Source organism: Amblyraja radiata, chromosome 2 (assembly GCF_010909765.2).
Source record: "Amblyraja radiata isolate CabotCenter1 chromosome 2, sAmbRad1.1.pri, whole genome shotgun sequence".
Lineage (NCBI taxonomy): Eukaryota > Metazoa > Chordata > Chondrichthyes > Rajiformes > Rajidae > Amblyraja > Amblyraja radiata.
In genome coordinates, this window is record NC_045957.1 from 97,012,643 (window position 1) to 97,033,210 (window position 20,568).

General features: G+C 43.5%; 1 protein-coding gene and 1 long non-coding RNA gene across 2 annotated transcripts in view; both read left to right on the forward strand.

The window, feature by feature from the left end:
• The window catches only part of plcl2 (phospholipase C like 2), a 258,870-nt gene that overhangs the window by 41,065 nt on the left and 197,237 nt on the right, over positions 1 to 20,568 (forward strand). The window lies entirely within an intron of this gene.
• LOC116991916 lies at positions 156 to 19,749 on the forward strand. Its single transcript, XR_004416928.1, has 3 exons — positions 156 to 166; positions 2,412 to 2,416; positions 19,594 to 19,749. It is a non-coding gene; the product is annotated as an uncharacterized LOC116991916 (long non-coding RNA).

Here is a 20,568-nt window from a genome sequence, read left to right on the forward strand (position 1 = left end):
TATACACCTCTATTAAAGATCACCTTTCAGCCTCCTGTGCTCCAAGGAATAAAATCCTGTCTATCTCTCGTCGTCTTTGCACCCTTTCCAGCTTAATAACAACTTTCCAAAAGCAGAGTGACAAAAAATGAAAACAATACTCTATGTGCGACCTCACCAACATCCTGTACAACTGTAACATAACTTCTGTACTCATTTCCTGACTAATGAAGTCAGTGTGCCAAAAGCCTTCTTCACCAACCTGTCTACCTGTAATGCTTTCACGGAACTATGTACTTGTACTCCTGGATCTCTCTGCTCCAGAACACTCCACTGGACCCTCCCATTCACCATGAAGTTCCTGTCCTAATTTAACTGCTTTAAATACAACACCTCCCAGTTATCTAAGTTAAACTCCCTCTCTACCCCCTCCCTCTACCCTCCTCTCTCACTACCCCCTCCCACTCTACCCCGCACCCTCTCTACCCCCTCCCCCTCCCCTTCCCTCTCTACCCCCTCCCCCTCTGCCCCACTCCCTCTCTTCTCCCCCTCCTTCTCTCGCACCCTCCCAGTCTACCACCCCTCCCTCTCTACCCCCCTCCCTCTCTGCCCCCCCCTCTCTACCCTCACTCCCTCTCTACCACCCGTCCCTTTCTAGGGAGTGGTGAGTATTGGGACCTATGGGTGAGTGGTGGAATATTGCGTTCGGGAACCAGCCCCCCCTTGACGCCGCGTGCCCCCCTACCCCATCCTCTCTAACCCCCTCTCCCTCTCTACCCTCTCCCTCTCTACCCCTCCTCCCCCTTCTCTACCCCCCCATCCCTCTCTGCCCCCCCTTTCTCTCTGCCCACCCCTCTGCACCCCCTTCCCTCTCTGCCCCCCCCCCCTCTCTGCCCCCTCCCCTCTCTGCCCCCTCCCTCTCTGCTTCCCCTCCCTCTCTAGGGAGTGGTGAGTATTGGGACCTATGGGTGAGTGGTGGAGTATTGCGTTCGGGGACCAGCCCTCCCTTGTGACGCCGCCTACCCCAACATCTCTATCCCCCTCACCCTCTCTACCCCATCCCCCTCCCTCTCCTTCTCTAGCCGCGCCTGCGCAGTTGGGGGCTATGCGTGTGGATAGGGCGGGGGATGGGGTAAAAGGAGCGAAATAATAATATTAATACTAGACTAAGTGGGACCCGTTGGGTCCCATGTTCACATGGGAGGGCTGGTCCCCCAATGCAATGTTCCACCTCTCCACCAATTCCAATATTAGTGGCCAGTGGTGGGGGGGGGGGCTTTCTGGAGCGCTGGTATGGGTGTTGTGGGCTGAAGGGACTGATCTCCAGAGGGCTAGAATGGACATTGTGGGCCAAATGGATTCTTGGGGTGGCAGCTCAGTCCCTCAAGCCTGATGTGCTGGCAGCTCACTCACGGCTGGTGGGCTGGCAGTTGACTCACGGCTATTCCTTGAAATTCCATTTCAAGCAGGGTGCAAGGCCACCAAATTCAAATCCATTTCTCTACCGTTTCAAGCAGGTGCAAGGCCACCAAATTCAGGTGCAGTTTCCTACCACTTCAAGCAGGGTGCAAGGCCACCAAATTCAAGTGCATTTTCATGCCACTTCAAGCAAGGTGCAAGGCCACCAAATTCAGGTGCAGTTTCCTACCACTTCAAGCAGGGTGCAAGGCCACCACATTCAAATGCAGTTTCCTACCACTTCAAGCAGGGTGCAAGGCTTTTACTTGCAGTGCTTTTACTTCAACCCAAACCCCCAACCACCATTTGCAGTGTTTTTATTTCAACCCAAACCCCCAACCAACCATTTGCAGTGCTTTTACTTCTACCCAAACCACAACCAACCATTTGCAGCGCTTTTACTTCAACCCAAACCCCCAACCAACCATTTGCAGTGCTTTTACTTCAACCCAAAGCCCCAACCAACCATTTGCAGTGCTTTTATTTCAACCCAACCCCTCACCAACCATTTGCAGTGCTTTTACTTCAACCCAACCCCCCACCACCCATTTGCAGTGCTTTTACTTCAAATCAACCACATTTTCATTTTCAAACCACATTAAGGCACTCAAGCTCAGTTAAACCACACTCACAGTTTAGTGGACATGTGTTCAGTGTTATTCACAGCTCAGACCTGACCCTCTCACTTCCCCCATCTTGCAGAGATTGACTGAGGCACAACACTTCTGGGTTTTATAGTCCCTCCCCCCTCCCACCAGCAGGGGCAGCAGAGAGAATCTCAACATTTTAAAAACATTAATAACTCTTTCATGTTTCATCGATGGGAAAAATCCTCTTGTCCCGCGCAGCGGAGGAGGACTCTGAGTAAGCTGGCCAAATAGCGGCAGCGTTTTTTCTAAAATCATGAAACAGAAAAACAGGAATTGGTCAAGATCTTACTTTTAGTAATATAGATAATTTCAGGGGGGGGTTAGTGTGTGTGTTTGTGTGGGGGATGGTTAGTGTGTGTGTGTGACGCCGCATCCCCCCCCACCCCCCCGCAACTGAGCGTTGAGGGGATGGGACCCATTTGGTCTGGTACCCAATAGATCTCTTTCAAATTTCTCCCTTTAAACCTGTGTCCAGTGAAAAATATTCTAGCTTTCTATCCCCTAATCTATCTATGCCCTTCATAATTGTTTGGTGAATTTGAGGGGGGGGAAATCAAGCAGTGATTGCTAATAACGTACAGAAACAACTGGAATATGTAAATGCAAATGACAATGCTTTTCTTTTGCAAAATGTAGCTGTGTCACTTTGACATAACGGAATTTAAACATAAATCTGACAATTCCGAGCACTAGCGGTTTGAGGGTGTTGATTAAACAGTTTCAGCTGTGGAGAAGAATATAGACAGTAGGGATTTAGATGAGCTGATGTTGGTGGAGGGTGGGTTCAGTAGACCAGGAAGGAAAACTTTTAGACAAATTACTTAGGAAGTGACAAGATCATGAATGAAGAATTCAGATGAACATGGAGTGCAGTTGGCAGTATAATGGAAATATAGATAATTGCTTTTGTAATGGAAAATAAATCGGGTCAGTGGCTCTGTTTAGGCTTAAATAGGATGTTGAGCTGACAAACAATCTGGAGAATACAATAAGTGATTAGGGCATGTTAGTGGCTTGAACTGAAAGTGAAATTTCCAGAATTTAATTGGAGCATATTGTAGGTTACCCACTTCATGATACTGTCATAGTTATACTTCAGCGAAACAGCCCCTTCGGCCCAACTAGTTCATGCCGCCCAAGATGCCCCATCTAAGCTAGTTTAGTTTACTCACATTTGGCCCATATCCCTTGAAACCTTTCTTATCATGTACCCGTCCAGATGTCTTTTAAATGTTGTTATTGCTTCAACTACTGGAATTAAAAACATTGCGGCAGTGGAATGTTTACGATGGAAGCTGCAGTGATAGAGGTGGGCTTGGGGGGCATGCAGGTTCAAGCTGACTCCTTGTCTGTGGCTATTTATGCACATTTGCAACATGTATCAAGTTTCAAGATATAGGTAAAATTAAATAAGATTCCAGAAGTAATAGTGTGAGATCAAGAAAATAAACCATTTCTGAAGTGTTCATGATATCATAGACTGGGTCAGAGTGCAACCATGTGAGGGCCAAAACATTGAGGTGGTCAATGTGAAAGGACAATGAAGAATAGAGTCATGATTGCAGAAGTGTTGTTGGTTCACGTAGACTCTTGTTACCAGACCATTTCATTACTGATGTACGGAAATTGTGGGAGTCATCTACTCCTCAGGAACTTCTGTCGAGTAACAATGTTCTCAAGGTGAATTGGTAGGCAAGCAGTCAACTGGGGAATCAGTCCTCAAAAATTAAACTGATCTGGTAAAGACTGCATCCTCTGAAAAATATCCATTGTTTACAACTGTGTAAGCCTTTCTGTATTTCTATTTGCACATAATTCTGTATATGCAGGGTGATGTAGATAATGAAAGGTTTACTAAACTTCCAATATATTCATTTAAAATTAATCGTGAGCCAAGATGTGTTTGAAATTACTGGGTGATAGAATGTGGTAATTGGCTAGGTAGCTTTAAGTGGCAGCATATCAATGTTTTAGAAATTTGATGTCAAAATGACAGCAAGATTAAAAACTACTTATGATTCATTATTGCATTAGAGAAAGGTCAGAATAATGAAGATTGAGCTATTTTGTTCCTGCAGTTCATTCAAAGGCTTATGTCTTTTAATGCGTAACTCAATGCATTGTACTTCAGATTTGAGTACTTGATATTTTATCAAATTTGAATAAATATTGGATGTAAAAAGATTGAAAATGGGCTAAATGGATTAAAAGCTGTGATTGTAAAGGTGACAGATATCGTCCTTCAAGTTTTCGAGGATGTGCCAGGACTCATGTGCCTGAGCTAGATGGAAAGATTGGGCAGGCTAGGACTATTCCTTGGAATACCCGAGGCTGAGGGGTGAATTTATAGAGGTGTATAAAATCATGAGAGATAAGGTGAATGCAGAATCTTTTACCCAGAGTAGGGGAATCAAGAAGTAGAGGACATAAGTTTAATGTGAGAGGGAAAGATTTAATAGGAACCTGAGGGGCAACTTTTTGACTCGGAGGGTAGTGGATATATAGAACAAGCTGCCAGAGGAGGGTAGGGGGAGGGGGGGGTGTTGTTACCGAACTGAACTCACTGTGGAATGAAAAGTCAGTGAAAGCGGCGCGATTAGAGACTGTGAGGCCTCGCATCGTCGGCACTTCTGAGACGCCGGCTCTGTCGTGCTGGCTATTCCCTCGCTGCTGGAAAAACAGCGGTTGAAGATCCGATGTTTGGCTTGAGGCAGCGTGACAGAGCCGGGCAGGGCACCAACGGTAGGGAAAAATCTATGTGTTTTTGGAGCAGAGCCGGGCGTCAGCAGGCGTTATGGTCGCTGGCCAGCAGGAGGCGACAAAATGAGTGAGTGGGGGGTGGGGGGGGGGGGGGTGGAGGAATTTATTTTAAAAAATGGGTACATAAAAAAAGCCAAAATGTTTTGAGGAGTGCATCAGTGAATGTAAAAGTGAATTAGCTAGCGAAATGGGAAAAATGACGGAGATTCAGTGTGTGGTGCTGGCGGACCAAGGAATCAAAGGCCGAATCTGGCAGCCACAAGCGCACGCGCACACGCACGCACACACGCACGCACACGCACACACACACACACACACACACACACACACACACACACACACACACACACACACACACACACACACACACACACACACACACACACACACACACAGTTTTAATATTATATAGATATGAGAGATAGGTCCCACGTTATGAACGGAGGCATTCCCTATGCCTCTTCACCACCTTTTCTAACCTGTGCTACTAACAAGGGATCTTTGGACATGTGCGTAAATGACCCTCTTCTGCTCAGTACTCGTTCATGCCCTACCATTTATTGTGTTTGCCCTATCCTCGTTTGAACTTCAAAAAATCATCACTTAGTACTGGTCAGGGTTAAATTCTACTTACTATTGCGCTGCCCAATTTACCAACTGATCAATATCTTTCTGTTGCCCTCGTATGATCCACAACCCACTAATTCTTATGTAAGTTTACTAATCATTTTTGATACACTAATGTCAAGTGTTAATGTATATTAATGTATTAATGTTTATAACAAACAATATGATTCCTGGTACCAAACCCTGTGGCAGACCAGTGGTTGCAGTCTTCCAATCACAAAAGCAAACCTCCACTATCATCCTCTTGTCATAAGTCAATTTTGGGTACAATTTGCTAGCTGTTTGGGACTCTTCTCCCCTGTAAGATCTTGCTGAATGTCTTGCCAAAGTACATGTAGGCTAAATCACCCACATTACCCTTGTCTGTATTCTTGCATCTTTAAACATTTCTGCTCCTTATTAATGTGAAGCCCCTCTCATATTAGCAGGCCCTCCATTGTGGCTATCCCACCTCTCCCACAAGTTCAAGATCATTGTTGGAGATAGAATATTTTATATCGGATTTCCAGCATATGTAGTATTTTGTTTCTGTTGCCATTAGCATGCCTCAATGCCTTTCACATTCAAGCCTATTCCACCACTCTTCCATATAGTTCATCCCAAGCATTTCCAGCAATTTTGTCAGTTAAGTGCCTACTATAAAGGCTACAGACAAATAGGACAGTCGCAACTCCTCAATTACTCACAGTTAATCCTATAGAATTACCAAAACATTGCAAATTATGCTGCTCACATGCAAGAAACCTTGAAGTCTGTAATTGAAAACCTTTTAGAATTATTTTAGCATATTTCCCTTCACAAAAAAAATTGCTGTCCATTGAAGTTTGTTAGTTTGGATGTAATCTAATCTTTGAGTGTTACTACTGAGACGTCTAAGAAGATCTAATTCAATATCTTTCAGTGTATTATGATGTACAATGTAATGGTTGCAAATATTGTGATAAATGATTTAACATTTTGTGCAACATAATGTTTTCCATTCATCTATGATGCTTTGTTGTTGAAGATTATACAATATCCAGCTGATTTCTGCTTGAGTCATGAAATCATTTAATGTTTCCTTCAATTGGTTTATTCCTTTTCCTGACATGTGTCACTGGCAAGAGCAGCATTTAGCACCTTATCCTAATTGCCCTTGAGAAGGTAATGGTAAGTTGCCTTCATGAACTGCTGCAGTCCTTCTGGTGCAGGATTTTCAGAATTTAGAACTAGGGATGATAAAGAATCAAGGATATATCAGAAATGTGCACAACTTGGAGAGGAGCCTGCAGGTAGTTCCATGGTGATGTTGGGCGAGTCCAGAACCAGGGGCCACAGTCTTAGAATAAAGGGGAGGTCATTTAAGACTGAGGTGAGAAAAAACATTTTCACCCAGAGTTGTGAATTTATGGAATTCGCTGCCACAGAGGGCAGCGGAGGCCAAATCACTGGATGGATTTGAGAAAGAGTTAGATAGAACTCTAGGGGCTAGTGGAGTCAAGGGATATGGGGAGAAGGCAGGCATGGGTTATTGATAGGGGGCGATCAGCCATGATCACAATGAATGGCGGTGCTGGCTTGAAGGGCCGAATGTCCTCCTCCTGCACCTATTTTCTATGTTTCTACTAAATAACATGAGTGACCTGAATGAGGGACATACCTGTAAGCCAGCCAGGAAACCCATTCGACAGGAGCCCTTAATGACCTGACCCATTTAAATTCGATACCCATTTAAATCTTTCCAATCCACCAATACATCCAATTAGCTCAAATGGTAATTGTACCCGCATCAGACAGCGTGAATACCTTCAGTAATACTTGAAGGACAAAACACAATTGGTGACACATCGTGTTAATACGATGTTAATAAAGACAATTAACAAGCGCTTAACAGTGACACCCCCACTGTCTTGCGGAAAGTGGAGATTTTAATAGATTTTATTTTCACTGAATTTCAAAATCCGGTTTACAAAACATGGGGGGCATTGTTCCTCACCCCTCAAAACATGGGAAGGGCGTGACTCTCCCCCCCCCCCCCCCCCCCAGGATTTCCGCCCATGCGCGTTTGCTGCTTAATACCCAACAGGACACAAAAATACAAGAAAAATACATTGCCAGCGGCAGAGCATATGTATGTTTGGAGTGCCAATCAAGCAGGTTGCTTTATCCAGGATGGTGCAGATCTTCTTGAGAGTTAGTGGCACAGATTCGTCCAGGCAAGTGGAGAGATTTCCATTACCTTCCTGTCTTGTGCCTTGTAGATAATGGAACTACAAACTCCGCACAGACAGCACACACAGTCAGGATCAAACCCGGATCTCTGGCGCTGTAAGGCAGCAACTCTACAGCTGCGCAACCGTGCAACCCATAATTGAGGGCTGTCACTCTCACCACACCTCTGGAATTCTGCTGTTAGTTCCATGTTTGGATCAAGATCATATGAGATCTGGAGTTTTTTGGTCCTGGGAAAAAAAATTGTATCAACAACTTTCTTGTTAACTTGAGCTCTTGGCAGAAAAAAATATCTCTTTTCTACACAAACCAAACATAGGCAAGTAAGTGTCTAAATTAATTAAGCTAATTGTCACAAATGCAATCACGACACTGCAGAAGTATTTTTTATGACATGAAGTCACTTTGTCTTACAACAATGCTCTTTGATATTAAGAGTTTCCCAATTCATTTTTCTCTCTCCAGGCATTTTCTTTGTGATTTTGGTGTCATCTGGCATCATCAGCACCACGGTTTTTGTTTTCATGCTGTTAACTTTTATTTCCACACAGAATTACAAATCACATTGGTGCAAGGGTTAAGCTAATTAAATGTTTAAAGAGGTTGATTATGGTGCTAATCAACCCCTTTCACCACAACAGATCAACTGCAGATGTTCTCACTGCTTCTCCATTCTGCTTTGGATGATCTGGATAATGAGAACACATATGTCAGGCTGCTGTTCATTGACTACAGCTTGGGGTTCATCTATTATCCTCTCCAAAATCATTACCACGCTCCAAGACCTCGGGCTCTGTACCTCTTTTTGCAAATAGATCTTCGACATCCTCATCGACAGACCTTGATCGGTGCAGATCAGTAACAACATCTTCTCACTAACCAGCAATAGAGATGCACCTTAATGCTGCTTGATTTCCCCGTTACACTCATAACTGTGAGTCTAAGCACAGCTCCAATGCCATTAATAAACTTGCCAATGAGACCACTGTTATTTGGTGCATCACAATGGTGATTATGTCAGTGTGCAGAGAAGCGATACAACGCCTGATTGAATGATGTCGCAATAACAACCTCTTGTTGAACATCAACAAAACCTAGGAACCGATCAATAACATCAACAATCATAGACATGACTTGACCATCAAGCACTAATTGACTAATCCTACAGACAAATCCACTTTTATTCTCGCCACATTCCCATCAACTTTACCAGATTTTAGAACTCACCTGCACACGAACATCTGCCAATCTACAGATTTTTGGGAAGTGAGATGAAAACGGAGAATGTGCAAACTCCACACATGTAGCACTAGAGGCTAGGATGGAACTCTTTAGTTTTAGTTTTATAGTTTTAGAGATATGGCGCAGAAACAGGCCCGTCGGCCCATCGCGTCCCATACATTAACACCGTCCAACACACACTAAGGACAATTTACACATACACCGCCAAATAACCGACATACCTTTACATCTTTGGAGTGTGGGAGGAAACTAAAGATCTCTGAGAAAACCCACGCGGTCACGGGGAAAACGTACAAACACCGTACAGACAGCACCAGTAATCGGGATCAAACCTGGGTCTACGGCACTGTAAGGCACCAACTCTACCGCTGCGCCACCGTGCTGCCCTTCTTTAGCAAACTCTGTTTAGAGTTTAGCAAAACTAACTGATCTGTAACATTTTGTTATTCTGCAAAATTACAATTGACTTGATGGGATATCTTTGGCTGAGGATTTGGTATAGCGAGGGAGGCTTCATCCTCATCGTTCTTCAACTTTGTTGAAATAGTCAAGAAAACTCAGTTTTATGCAGTTCTTTTGTGCGTCAGGAGCTCTTCTCTCAGAGTAGACAACGGGAGAATCCCTGCAGAAGGGGACGCCGCTGGACTTTTCCCCAACACCTCAATTTTATAGAAATATAGAAAATAGGTGCAGGAGTAGGCCATTCTGCCCTTTGAACCAGCATCGCCATTCAATCTGATCATGGCTGATCAATCAGAATCAATACCCATGTGTACTAGTCATGTCTCTACTATTTATTTCATTCCCCTTACATGTTTTTCCTCTACCTGCTAAATTTTTGTAAGGTGTCCTTGAGACTCTTGAAAGGCGCCCATAAATAAAATGTATTATTATTATTATTATTAATACCCTGTTCCTGCTTTCTCCCCATATCCTTTGATTCCATTAGCCTTAAGAGCTATATCTAACTCTCTCTTGAATACATCCAGTGAATTGGCTTCCACTGCCTCCTGTGGCAGAGAATTCCACAAATTCACAACTGTCTGGGTGAAAACATTTTTCCTCATTTCAGTCCTAAATGGCCTCCCCCTTCTTCTTAAACTGTGAACTCCTGGTTCTCGACACCCCCAACATGGGGAACATTTATCCTGCATCTAGCCTGTCCAATCCCTTAAGAATTGTATATGTTTCTATAAGAATCCCTCTCATCCTTCTAAATTCCAGTGAATATAAGCATAGGCGATACATTTCCATTTCCAGAGAACTTTGCCTGTTACCAGGATATGTCAGATGATCATGATTTGATTTCTATGGCTTCCTAATATTCAAGGTTGTTCCAACAATCTATACTTGGAAAACTTACATTAACAACGCCAAATTAAGTGGATAATTAATTATGCAAAGTTTGAAGACAACACAAAAATTGGAAGTATTATGGATGGTGAGGAAGGATGTCAAAAGGATTCAGCAGGAGCTCTTCTCTTGGAAATATGGGCAAATACATTGCAGATGGAGTTCAATCCCAAAATTTAGGTGTAGAAATTTCAAGGTCAAATACATGGGGAAGTATTTAGCAAATGGCAGGAACCTAAGGAGCAATAATGTACAGAGGGATCTTGGGGTGCAAGCTATTGCTTTCTAAAAGTAGCAACACATAGACAATGTGGTAAAAAAGGCTCATGTTCTGCTAGCCTTCATAGGTTGGGACATTGAATAGCAAAGTCAGAAAGTCATGCTGCAGCTCTGGAAATTTTTGGTTAGGCCACATTTGGAGTAGTGTGTGCATTTCTGGTCATTGCAGGAAGGACGTGGAGCCTTTGGAGAGAGTTCCGAAGAGGCTTACCAGGATGTTGCTGGATTAGAGAATATTAGCTATAAGGATAGGTTGGATAAACTTGAATTGTTTTCTCTGGCTTGTTTTGTTAGGCTGAGGGGCGATCCGTTAGAAATATATAAAATTATGAGAGGCATAGACAGGGTAGGCAGACAGAGTACTGTTCCCACCCTGGAAATGTCAAATACTGGAGGGCATTGGTTTAAGGTAAGAGGGGGATAGTTTAAAGAACATTTACGAATCAAGTTTTTTTTAAGGTGCCTGGAACTGGTGGAAGCAAGATACAATAGCAATGTTTAAGAGGCATTTAGATGGACACATGAATAGGCAGGAAATTGAGGGATCTAGTCCATGTGCAGGCAGATGTGAAGGGTATGTTGACATTATGATCAATGCAGACCCTGCGCTGAGGGGTCTGCTCCTGTGCTGTTTTTGTTCTATGTGCATGAGGCATGAAATTTATATCTATAACATTAAGTATATTGCATCTCTGCAAACTCGCACTGACTCATTTGGCTTTGTGGTCATGCCTTGTTCAAATATTTCATTTTTCTAAGTCCAAACCTCTCTCATCATGTCCTGCTGGTTATTATTTGCCTTTGTGGCCAATCTGTAAACACATTCATTAATTTCCTTGCCAGAAACACTTTAGCCCCTTGGCCATGCAGTAGCATGGGAAATAAATTTACCGGGGAATTATAATTAAATAAGGAATCACCGTGAAATGACGGTTTTTGGCTTGTGTAGTTATATTAGCCTCTTTTATAGGAATGTATCGTAGATACTGTCATTTCAGCAACTGTGAATTGTGTCGCACGTCTATCAGACATTCAAAATTCAGGATGAAAATTGATGGAAATATTTCATATGAGATATATAATTGCATTTGTTAAGGCTTGTTAACAGGTTGTGTGCTCTCTTGACCAAGAAATAATAGATTTTGCAGCATGGAGGGGTCGAGGCACTTGCAAAAGAGCCTGAGGCTCAGGATTAATATTATTATCATTTCAGACATACCATTAATATCCATTGATCATTGTGAGCATTTCACCAGCAAATTACAAGTAATAGTCTTTCTTCTGAAAGTATTTTATCTGTTTGCTCGTTGAAGGATTCCAACTTTGTCACAACAAGTATGATATTTTTTTTCTGTGCTGAAGCTGCCAATAGAAATGGCCTCTTCTTCCCTTGCATAGCTTTAAGATGAAAGACAAAGATTTAAAGGGGACCTGAGGAACAGGTTTTTCACCCAAAGAGTGGTGGGTACATGGACCAAATTACCAGTAAAAGTGGGTACAATTATAGCACTTAAATAGGCATTTGGGCAGGTTCATACATAAGAAAGGTTTAGAGGGCTATGGGCCAAATACAGACAAATAGCTAGCTAGGGAAGGTATTTTGATCAGCATAGATGAGTTGGGCTGGTGTACCCCATTTCCATGTTATGTAACTCTATGACTCCAAAGTAGGCCGGTTAATTCAAGAAGTATAAATCTATTGTCAAAATGAAATCAGAAATCTGATGTGTTTGCCCATTGCAAGACGGAGCCCGCTTCAGGGGTGGCAATGTCCCAACTTTGGCATTTTGCCAGATGGGAGAAGATTCTTCTCCATTAATGAATTCCACAAGTTGCCCTGTAGAATATTTATATAACATTTTAATTGGATACAATCTAAGCACAACACTTTCAACAGAGCATACAATTAAAGACCGAGTTTTCTGCCTCCAGGCATCTATAAAAATAAGACTGAAAAGTGAATTTAGTCACTTGGAACCTCGGACTGAAGGTTCTATTAGCAAAATGCACTTTTTATTGGTTCACCATTTGGGTTTTGATTTGCCATGTGTAATTTCCATAGATATAGCAATAATGACAAAGGAAATAAACTGGTTTATATCTGCAGAGAATGCAAATCATTTAACTATCCTAGTATTTCAACAGATCAAAAAAATGTTTACCACATTATGTCTATTCCAATTTCCGAAATGCACATGAAATAATATACATATATATGAAGTTGATTCCATTTAAATCAATTAATTAAAATATCATTTGTATCCTTCAGTTGAATTCCTGCAGTAAAAAGTATCAAGCATGCAATAGTGAATGTAGTGGATGGGTGGTAAAGTCACCCTTTGTACATGTATATTTATTTTTCAGAAGGAAGAATATAAAAATAATGATGTGCAGCTATTTTTAAGACATGGATCTCTTAAGTAGTATGTCTGTACTTTGATTATTTCTTGCTCTATTCAGCCCCATGTTTTAGTTGGGACCTTTGGGTATTCATAAGTTCACAAGTGATAGGAGCACCATTCGGCCCATCAAGTCAACCGCCATTCAATCATGGCTGATCTATCGCTCCCTCTCAACCCAAATCTCCTGCCTTCTCTCCATAACCCCCGACACCGTACTAATCAAGAATCTATCCATCTCTGCCTTAAAAATATCCATTGTGTTCATGCCGGTCTTCTGTGGCAATGAATTCCACAAATTCACCACCCTCTGACTATGAGCATTCCTCCTCATCTCCCTCATAAAGGAATGTCCTTTTATTCTGAGGCTATGACCTCTGGTCTTAGACTCCCACTAGTAGAAACATCCTCTCCACATCTTTCGCTATTCGGTAAGTTTCAATGAGAACCTCCTCATCTAAACTCCAGCGAGTAGAGGTCCTTTTTATTCAACCGCATTTTTCTTTGCACCTTGATTCTTCTGCTCACGCAAAAACTTCAGATGTTGGAAATCTGAAATAAAAGCAGAATAGGCTGGAAACATTCAGCATGTCAGGCAGCAGCTGTGGAAAAAGTTGCAGTTAATGTTTCCGTTTGAAGGTGAAGCTGAAACATGAAGTTTGCTTCTCTTTCCACAGTTTTTGTTGTGCTGAGTGTTGCCAGCATTTTCTGCTTTTATTGCTCTGTCAATATTTTGCCTTAAATTCATGTTTTTTCCCCTCAGCTTTGACCTCACACAATCATGAAATGTTGAGAACACCCCTGGGTGTTCTGACTTTCTGTACAGCTGAGATAAGGAAGGTTCCACATGAGGGTTCCACAATGCAAATGCAATAATTCCTGAGGCATTTTGGTTGCATCCAGCACTAAATAGCAACATTCTCTCCAGGTATGTCTGGGAATTTTCTTCCCAACACCTGCATCATAGCACAGCCTGCTGCAGAATTGTGCCAGCATTGTACAGCATACAACTTCTGGAGCAGTAAATCATTTTCCATTGAATGAAAGCATACCACAGTATGAAGCTTTCATTCTTTGAATCCATCAAGCCACTGCAGAAACATCTGTCAAATCAGGCTGTCTGCCAAGCCCACTGGCATTAGGGAAATAACAGCCTTGTCATTTTCCTGTGGAGTCAAGGCCGCAGCTGGACAGGATGCACAAGTCACACTTGAATATTAAGTTTTGTCATTAAAATAGGGAGAAGGTGATAAACCAAGTTATTGCAGCTCAGTTGAGTTAATGTAGGTGGAATGCAAATTATTGAAACTACAATTGTTGAAATTAGTGATACTACAATCCTTCATTTAGAAAGACAGGATTAATCAAGGACACAGTTAGCATGGATTTGTTAAGAAGGTCGCATCCACTTAACAACAAGGAAGATCAAATAGGTCAATTTAGGTCAATGTGAATTTCAACAAGAAACTTGTACGTGGGAGGTCGTGTCTCACAAATCAGATTTTTTTTTTTTGAAAACGTGACCATTAGGGTTGATGAGGGCAGAGCTGTAGATGTTGTGTAATGCCCCTGTCCCATTTAGGAAACCTGAACGGAAACCTCTGGAGACTTTGCAGGTGGTTGCCGGAGGTTGCAGGTAGTGGAAGCAGGTAGGGAGACTGACAAAAACCTCTGGGAACCTCCGGGAGCCGCACGGAAACCTTGGGTGGAGCGCAAAGTCTCCAGAGGTTTCCGTTCAGGTTTCCTATGTGAGACAGGGGCATTAGGCGTTCGACATGGTTCCGCAGGGTAGGCTGCTCTGGAAGGTAAGATCGCATGGGATCCAAGAAGAGATAGCTGAATGGATAGCTTATTGGCTCCATGGAAGGAAGCAGAGGGTAATGATGCAAGGTTGCTTCTCAGACTGGATGCCTGTGACTAGTGGTGTGTCTCATGGCTCAGTGCTGAGCCCGTAACTGTTTGGCATTTACATCAATGATTTGGATGAGAACATACAGGGCAAGATTAGCAATTTTGCTGATGATACAAATGTTAATGGTTTTGCAGATAGTGAATATGGTTGTGAATGATTGCCGCAGGATCTGGATCGATTGGCCAACTGGGCGGAGGAATGGTTGATGGAATTTAATACAGAGAAGTGTGAGGTGTTGCATGTTGGGACGGTCGAACAAGGGCAGGACCTACACAGTGAATGGTAAGCCTCTGGGGAGTGTTGTAGAGCAAAGGGATCTCGGAGTACAGGCGCATGGTTCCTTGAAGGTCGAGTTGCAGGTAGATAAGGTGGTCAAAAAGGTTTTTGGCACTTTGGCCTTCACCAGACAGAGTATTGAGTGTAGAAGTTGGGAGGTCATGAACCGGATTTGATAAGGAAACTTGAGGTTAAGGAGCCATTAGGAGGTAGTGACCATAATATGGTAAGTTTTAAACTACAATTTGAGAGGGAGAAGGGTAGATCGGAGGTGTCTGTGTTACAGTTGAACAAAGGGGACTATGGAGCCATGAGGGAGGAGTTGGCCAAAGTTGACTGAAAAGATACCCTAGCAGGGATGACATTAGAACAACAATGGCAGGTATTTCTGGGAATAATACAGAAGGTGCAGGATCAGTTCATTCCAAAGAGGAAGAAAGATTCCAAGGGGAGTAAGGGGCGACCATGGGTGACAAGGGAAGTCAGGGACAGTATAAAAATAAAAAAGAAGCACAACATAGCAAAGATGAGCGGGAAGCAAGAGAATTGGGTAATGTTTAAAGAGCAACAGGAGATAACTAATAAGGCAATACGGGGAGAAAAGATGAGGTACGAAGGTAAGCTAGCCAAGAATATAAAGGAGGATAGTAAAAGCTTCTCTAGGGAGAGTTTGAGTTGGCTGGATCTCTATTCGATGTAGCGCAGGAGGATGAGGGGAGATCTTATAGAAGTGTACAAAATCACGAGAGGAATAGATCGGGTAGATGCACAGAGTCTTTTGCCCAGAGTAGGGGAATCGAGGACCAGAGGACATAAGTTCAAGGTGAAGGGAAAAGATTTAATAGGAATCCGAGGGGTATCTTTTTCACATAAAGGGTGGTGGGTGTATGGAACAAGCTGCCAGAGGAGGCAGTTGATGCTGGGACTATCCCATCGTTTAAGAAACAGTTAGACAGCTACATGGATAGGAAAGGTTTGGAGGGATATCGACCAAGCGCAGGCAGGTGGGACTAGTGTAGCTGGGACATTGTTGGCCGGTGTGGGTGATTTTGGAGTCGACACTGTATCATTCTATGACCCTATGACTATGATTCTATCTGGAGTTGAGATTAAACTGCATCTGTCTTTCAATTCCTGCTGCAGTAGAGAGAAGGAAATCGGTTATGCTTGAAAACTTTAAAAAATCTGTTCTTTGAAAAATGGTGTTACTGTTTTTAGGATTTATGACCAGCTTTTAGTTGGATTCTATTAAACAAAAAATATACCTGGCATCATTTCACCAAAGAGCAAGGGAGTTAATCAATTTATCCTGACTAATTTCTCAATCATCATCACTGAAAACAAGTTTTCTGCTTATTATCTCAGTACTATATTACTGGAAAGCAGGAGAACAACTAACAATGCCCTGCTGCCCAGAGCAACCAACCCAGTTAAGCCAATTGCCTTTGTTTATGAGGGAGAACAAAGGCAATGGAAAATTCCACAAAGGACCAGGTTTGGACAGCTGGAGGTAGCCCGGGATTGGCAGATGCTGGTGGATGTGGACCAACGCCTTACAGTTCCATCAGAGATAGCCATCACCAACTTGAGGCCTGATCTTGTGCTCTGGTCGAACTCTCAGTGTATGGTGTATTTTGTGGAGCTCACAGTCCCTTGGGAGGATGCTGTGCAGGAAGCCTTCGAAAGAAAGAAACTGCGATATACAGAGCTTGCAGCGGAGGCAGAACAGCGGGGCTGGAGAGCTAAGATCTGCCCGGTAGAAGTTGTCGAGGATTCGTGGCAACATCTACCTTAAGACTGATGAAGGACCTGGGGATCAGCAGACAAGCCCGACCCCAGGCCATCAAAGAAACATCACGGGTGTCAGAGCGGAGTAGCCAGTGGCTCTGTCTGAAGAGGAAAGACCCCATTTGGTCTCCCAAATAACCGACTAGATAGATGAGGAAGGGGGTGGTTCTGGGACGGCAGAATGCACCGCTGAGCCTACTGGAGACGTCGTGGGTCCAATCAGCGAAACATTGATGAAAGTAGGTGCCCACTTGATAACCCCAATGACGTGTCTGCCTAGCCTTAATCAACATCGGAGGAGCATAGGTGAGTGCATAAGACTCCCATCACCACCGGGAGCAAATTGATATTTGGCACTTTGGATTTTTTAACATCTTGTCCTGTGTATTTGGAAACAACAGTACAGTTTCTGGGAATGTATTGTATAAAACTTGGCTACCATGTTCACTACATTACAACAGCTGTAAAGAGCTTTGTACTACTCTTGGCCCACCCTATCTTTCTGTAAGCATTAGTGGAAAAAACCTGAGGAATTAAGCAAGTCAGTTTTTTAAAAACTGCCATTTAGTTGTGAAGGAGTAGGTTATAGGAATCTGAGTCCAGCTGCAACATTTGTGCTTTAACCTTTTTGTTTGAAGTCATAAAGTTGCTAGGTCACTTTCAAAAAAATAATTTGGTGTCAATTTTGCATTGTTTGTTGAAAAATACTGATAGTTTTCCAGTTGCACAAATAACAAATGCGTAGTGAATTTCACTTACCATTGAGCAGCTGAGAGGAGGAGCAGTGTGGGAGATTTAAAAAGCAGCACTTTGTCTCCCGGAGTGCCTGCTCCCTGTGGTGTATAATAAAAAGGCAATCACTAGTGGAACAGCCTATTGGAGTGGCAGTGTTGGGGCAGATTGTGTTGTGAGGTGCAAACGCTTAAGTGTAAGTGGTGAGGCTTTGGGTCGAGAGACCTCAGCGAGGAGCCTGAATGGAAGGGGACGACACAATAAGGTAAGGCTTGTTTTTCTTTTTGTCGCTCTTCCTTGGTCTTAATGCCGTAGGGATGGCAGGTTGGGCAATGGTAAGCTTTCCAGCAGGACTTGAGATATTAGGAAAACTTCCAGTACACTGGAAAACGTGTCCAGCTGTAGTCTTGACTGACTGTGTGAGGGAACTGCAGCTGGGTGATCTCATGATCGTCTGGGAAAATGGCAGTTTCATAGATAGGGGTTATAGTGAGGTGGTCGCACCTTAGGTACAGGCAGAAGGTAGATGGTTGGCTGCCAGGAAAGGGAGTCAGGAGAGAGTGTAGGGATCTTCTGTGGCTGTTCCCCTCCAAGTATACCCTTTGGATTCTGTTGTGGGGGATGACCATTCAGAGGTGAGCAGCGACAGGTCTGGCTCGGAGACAGACCAGGGTAGGATGGTCAGACAAGGCATAATGATGGGCGACGCATTAATTAAGAAACGAACAGGAAATTCCGTGGCAATAGACAATAGACAATAGGTGCATGAGTAGGCCATTCGGCCCTTCGAGCCAGCACCCCCATTCAATGTGATCATGGCTGACCATCCTCAATCAGTACCCCGTTCCTGCCTTCTCCCCATATCACCTGACTCCGCTATCTTTAAGAGCCCTATCTAGCTCTCTCTTGAAAGTATCCAGAGAACCGGCCTCCACCATCCTCTGAGGCAGAGAATTCCACAGACTCACAACTCTCTGTGAGAAAAAGTGTTTCCTCGTCTCCATTCTAAATGGCTTACCCCTTATTCTTAAACTGTGGCCCCTGGTTCTGGACTCCCCCAACATCGGGAACATGTTTCCTGCCTCTAGCGTGTCCGAACCCTTATAACGCCTTATAAGGCAGCTAACGAGACATCAGGATAGTATGTTGCCTCCCTTGCACCAGGGTTCTGGATGTCTCGGAGCAACTGCAGAACAATCTCAAGGGGGAGGGAGAGCAGTCAAAAGTCATTGTCCATATTGGCACAAATGAAATGGATAGGAAAAGGAATGAGTGAATGTAGGGAGTTATGTAAAAGCCTAAAAAACGAACCCTAAGGGGGAGTAATCGCTGAATTACTCCCAGTGCTCCATGTTAGTTAGGGTAGGAATAGGAAGGTAGGACAGTTGAATGCGTGGCTGACCAGTTGCATCGTGGCTTGCTTCGGCAACTTGAGCGTCCAGGAGCGGAAAAGACTGCAAAAAGTTGTAAACACTGCCCAGTCCAATGTCGGCTCTGACCTCCCTACCATCGAGGGGATCTATTGTAGCTGGCAGCATCATGAAGGATCCACACCATCCTGGCCACACACTCATCTCCCCGCTGCCTTCAGGTAGAAGGTACAGGAGCCTGAAATCTGCAACGTCTAGGTTCAGGAATAGCTACTTCCTCACAGCCATCAGGCTATTAATTAATTCAATGGTATATGGTCACACTGATCTGTTCTGTATTTATTTATGTCTACTATATTCTGTTGTGCTGAAGCAAAGCAAGAATGTCATTGTCCCATCTGGGACACATGACAATAAACTCTCTTGAATCTTGAGGAGTTGGTGCAAGGGGCTGGGATTCAAATTTTTGGACCATTAGGATTTCTTCTGAGCTCGAGGAGACCTGTATAAGAGAGATGAATTGCGCCTGAACTGGAGGAAGACTAATGATTTGGCAGGCACGTTTACTATTGCTACCTGGGAAGGTTTAAACCAGATTGGCAAGGTGTTTAGATCCAATGCAGTATGAGGCAGTTGGGAGGCTGGAAGTCAATAAAGAATTCAATAACACCAAGTTCAGAAGACAGAATAGGCAGGAGTACAGCAGGGAGCGAGGAAAGATGGTTGGATTAAATTGCACTTATTTCAGTGCTAGAGGCTTCACAGATTAAGCAGATTAATTTAAGGGGTAGATAGATACATACGACTGGGACATTTCTGCAACCTGGCTAAGGGAGGACTGGCAGCTTAATGTACCACGGTACAGGTAGAGGTGGGGAAGATGCTTTATTGAGCAAGGAGAACATCACGGTGGTAGTCTGCGATAACACTACAGAAGTATCATCCAGTGAGGTGGTATGGGTAGAGCTGAGAAATAAAAAGGGAATGATCACTCAAATGGAGGAAAAGTATGTCAGGAGATTGCAGACAGCTGCAACACTAATAGGGTTGGAGCTTAATGCAGATTAATGTGAGGTGCAGCATTGTTGAAAGTCAAACCAGGGCAGTACCTTCACAGTAAATGGTTGAGCCCTGGGGTGTGTTGGAGAGCAGAGGGATCGGAATACGATTTAACTGAAAGTGGCGTTGCAGTTAAAAAGGGTGGTGTAGTAGACCTTTGGCACGCTGGCTTTCATCGGTTAATTAATTGAATATAGAAGTTTGGATGTAATGTTACAGTTGTATAATTTGGAGTATTGTGTTTAGTTTTGGTCACCAATCGGAAACATGTTATTAAGCTGGAAAGAGTGCAGAGAAGATATACAAGGATGTTGCCAAGGCTTGAGGTCCTGAGCTATCGGGAAAGGTGGGTGGGCCTTTATTCCTTGGAGCATAGGAGGCTAAATGGTGATCTTACAGAGGTGTTTAAAATCATCAAGGGGATAGAACGGGGGAATGCACAAAGTATTTTTTTCCCCAGAGCAGAGGAACAA